Source organism: Scomber scombrus, chromosome 5 (genome assembly GCF_963691925.1).
Source record: "Scomber scombrus chromosome 5, fScoSco1.1, whole genome shotgun sequence".
NCBI lineage: Eukaryota > Metazoa > Chordata > Actinopteri > Scombriformes > Scombridae > Scomber > Scomber scombrus.
Window position 1 is genome coordinate 32,483,320 of NC_084974.1, and position 4,747 is coordinate 32,488,066.

Below are 4,747 nucleotides of genomic sequence, written 5' to 3' on the forward strand. Positions count from 1 at the left end.
TGGAGAGTCGTGTCTGTGTTTGATTGACAGCAGCTGGAGGAGGCGTGTCTGTGTTTGATTGACAGCAGCTGGAGAGGCGTGTCTGTGTTTGATTGACAGCAGCTGGAGGTGGCGTGTCTGTGTCTGTGTCTGTGTTTGATTGACAGCAGCTGGAGGAGGCGTGTCTGTGTCGGTGTCTGTGTTTGATTGACAGCTGCTGGAGGGGGCGTGTCTGTATTTGATTGACAGCAGCTGGAGGAGGCGTGTCTTTGTATGTGTTTGATTGACAGCAGCTGGAGGGGGCGTGTCTGTGTTTGATTGACAGCAGCTGGAGGAGGCGTGTCTGTGTTTGTGTTTGATTGACAGCAGCTGGAGGAGGCGTGTCTGTGTCTGTGTTTGATTGACAGCAGCTGGAGAGGCGTGTCTGTGTTTGATTGACAGCAGCTGGAGGAGGCGTGTCTGTGTCGGTGTCTGTGTTTGATTGACAGCTGCTGGAGGAGGCGTGTCTGTGTTTGATTGACAGCAGCTGGAGGAGGCGTGTCTGTGTCTGTATTTGATTGACAGCAGCTGGAGGAGGCGTGTCTGTGTCGGTGTCTGTGTTTGATTGACAGCTGCTGGAGGGGGCGTGTCTTTGTATGTGTTTGATTGACAGCAGCTGGAGGGGGCGTGTCTGTGTTTGATTGACAGCAGCTGGAGGAGGCGTGTCTTTGTATGTGTTTGATTGACAGCAGCTGGAGGAGGCGTGTCTGTGTTTGTGTTTGATTGACAGCAGCTGGAGGGGGCGTGTCTGTGTTTGATTGACAGCAGCTGGAGGAGGCGTGTCTGTGTCGGTGTCTGTGTTTGATTGACAGCAGCTGGAGGGGGGCGTGTCTCCAGCTTCTCAAATGTAAAGATTTTAAGCTTTTCTGTGTTATAAACGTCAGTAAACTAAATATCTTTGGATTCCTTCCTTCCTTCCTTCTTTTCCTTCCTTTCTTCCCTCCTGTCTCCTTTCATTCCTTCCTTTTTTACTTTTACGGTAAAAAATTAAGGGATTCAGTTTTATTTTTACTACTTTAAATCTTAATAATAAGTCGTGTGTTGGTGTTTTTCTGCCTCCCAGTAAACCCAGTGAAAGTAAATCAACGCCTAAAGTCCCATCAGACAACATGAACCACTGTGTTGCTTCTCTGATAGAAGTCACACAGCGAATATAGAAGAATATAAATAGTTTCCTTGTAAAATCTGAGCTGAACCAGCCGGCTGTTGTCAGGCAGATGTTCTGTAGCTAAACCCTCCTGTTGTCCTCCCGGGTCAAATGGACCCGTCGCTTTTGACTGTTCCTTCCTTCCTTCCTTCCTTCCTTCCTCTTTTTTTAATTTTTCCTTCGTTCTCCCCCTCCTTCCATACTTCATTCCTTCCTTCCTCCTTTCCTTCCACTCTTCCTTTTCTCCTTACTTCCTTCCTCTTTTCCTCCCTCCTTCCTTTCACCTTTCCTGCCTTCCTTCCTTTCTTCCTTCCTTATTTCCTTCCTTCCTTCCTCTTTTTCTCATCCCTCCTTACTCATTTCCTTCCTTCCTTCCTCTTTTCCTCCCTCCCTCCTTACTCCTTTCCTTCCTTCCTTCCTTCTCTCCTTACTCCCTTCCTCCATCCCTCCATACTTCCTTTCTTCTTTCCTTCCTTCCTTCCTCTTTCTCTCATCCCTCTTTACTCCTTTCCTTCCTTCCTTCCTTCTTTCCGCCCTTCCTTCTTTCCTCCTTCCTTTCCTTCCTTTCCTTCCTTCCTTCCTTCCTTCCTTCCTTCCTTCCTTCCTTCCTTCCTTCCGAAGCTGCTGGACCCTAAATTTCCCCAAGGGGATCAATAAAGTTTCTATCTATCTTCCTTCCTTCCTTCTCTCCTTCCTCCATCCCTCCTTACTCCTTTCCTTCCTTCCTTCCTTCCTTCCTTCCTTCCTTCCTTCCTTCCTTCCTTCCGTCTTTCCTCCCTTCCTTCCTTCCTTCCTCTCTTCCTGCTTTCCTCCCTTCCTCCTGTCCTTTCTTGACCTGAGGACAACAGGAGGGTTAAATAAATAAAATAATCAGCTGTTTATATTTTGCAGAGCTGAACCAGCCTGCTCTCTACATTTATTAATGTGTGTATGAACGTATGAATGTATGAATGTATGAATGTATGAACGTATGAATGTATGAATGTATGAATGTATGAATGTATGAACGTATGAACGTATGAACGTATGAATGTATGAATGTATATCTGTGAGGTGAGAAGCGGTCGGCTGGGTGCTGATGAAGGTGTGAGACACTGAGACATGATCAGAGATGTTAACGCTGATATTTATAATCTACTACTCATATCTGACACAGCAGCAGAGGAGGAGGAGGAGGAGGAGGAAGAGGAGGACGAGGAAGAGGAGGAGGAGGAGGAGGAGGAGGAGGAGGAGGAGGAGGAGGAGGAGGAAGAAGAGGAGGAGGAGGAGGAGGAGAAGGAGGAGGAGGAGGGGGAGGATGAGGAGGAGGAGAAGTTTGATTATATAATTGTATAATGGCTGTTATACTGAAGAACTCACACATACCAATATATAGTCTGTTTATACCTTTATATTTATATCATTCATTAGTCTGTAAATACATTTATACCTTTCCCCTTCCCATGTATACCTCTATTTACTGTTTCACTCTAGTCTGTATACTCAACGGTCTTTACACTGTTCATATACGTATAAATATTTACTCCGGTCCTCTGAAATGAGGCCAACGCGGAAGTAACTTAAAACTGCATTCTATCAAAAGGCCACCAGGGGGCGACCGTTTTGGTGTCAAAAGGACTTCCGTCTCTATACAAGTCAATGGAGAATTCACCAACTTCTCACTTGATTTCTAACCTCAGTAAACGTTTTCAAAATGTGTTTATGGTCTCAATCGCTAGTTTAAAGCCTTCTTCAATGCAGTATGATGTTCATTTGGGACATTTTGGCCTCCCTGATTTTATATGTGACGATAAAGCAGGGTATGCATTAGGGCGTGGCCTACGTCGTGATTGACAGGTTGATTGGTTCACAGGTTCAGGAGGGCGCCTCATGCTCCTCCTGATGCCCATATAAGTAGAATCCATGATTTATTTTACCCAGCATGCACCTGAAATGTTCAAGATGGCGCTGCTCAGATCCGAAACTATTGGCCTCCGAGCAGCAGTCCACAAACCAATGGGTGACGTCACAGATGTTACGTCCATTATATATACAGTCTATGGTAACAACTAACCTAAGCTTTAAACATACATTTACACTCTGCAGAGATTTATACTATTATACAGTCAGTGTGACTTTATATATCATTCTGTTTTCTCTGTATACATCACTTCACTCTGTACTTTATTTACTATTTAAAGCTGATTATCATTCATACATCAGTCTTACTTGTATGTTCCTACTTCCACACACACACACACACACACACACACACACACACACACACACACACACACACACACACACACACATAAAACACACATCACTATTCAAAACTATTCATGTATATTTGAATGTTCCTAAATGTTATTTGCATGTAATTTGAACAACAGGTGCAGCAGACTGAAGCTCTGTTTGTTATCTACTTTAATTCATATTTATATAATATTTATATACTTTAATTCATGTTTATATAATATTTATATACTTTGAGTTTGACTCTCAGATAACACACAGGAACATGAGATACATACAATCTATAAAAAGTACATAACACTTATAATAAATCATGTGAAACCTGCTAAAATTCACTCAACTCTTAATTATGATTTTATTATAATGCCACTTCCTATTCTATGTTAAAGTTTAGTTCACAAAAAATATCAATATAAAAATATCACTTATACGAAGAATCTGAGGAGAAATATGCTTTTTTACAACAATCCTCTCTTTATTTTCTCTCTCTTTGTGTCGTCCTCCCGGGTCAAAATGACCCCGTCTGTTTTGACTGTTCCTTCCTTCCTTCCTTCCATCAGTCCTTTCTCCCTCTTTCCTTACTTCCTTCCTTCCTCCCTTCCTCCTCTCCTTACTTCCTTCCTCTTTTCCTCCCTCCCTTCCTCCCTCCTTACTCCTTTCTTTCCTTCCTTCCTTCCTTTCCTCCTTCCTTCCTCCCTCCTTACTCCTTTCTCTCCTTCCTTCCTTCCTCCCTCCCTCCTTACTCCTTTCTTTCCTTCCTTCCTTCTTTTCTTCCTCCTTCCTTCCTTCCATCCTTCCTTCCTCATTTCCTTCCCTCCTCATTTCCTCCTTTCTTTCTTCCCTCCTCATTTCCTCCTTCCTTCCTTCCTTTCCTCCTTCCTCCTTCCTCCTTCCTTCCTTCCTCCCTCCCTCCCTCCTTACTCCTTTCTTTCCTTCCTTCCTTCCTTCCTCCTTCCTTCCTCCCCCAACCTGATTAAATGAAGTTTAGGACACAATCAGACACCTGCTGTCTTCTCTCTTTATCATCAAGAGAAAAGTCACAATAAACTAAAAGTAAATTTATACTCCAATTAATACGTATTACCAGCATGTAGCTTCCTGCCGTTGGGAAGCAGAGATCTCCTCTTTAACGTGTGTATTTCTACTCTTTAACGTGTGTATTTCTACTCTTTAACGTGTGTATTTCTCCTCTTTACCGTGTGTATTTCTACTCTTTAACGTGTGTATTTCTACTCTTTAACGTGTGTATTTCTACTCTTTAACGTGTGTATTTCTCCTCTTTAACGTGTGTATTTCTACTCTTTAACGTGTGTATTTCTACTCTTTACCGTGTGTATTTCTCCTCTT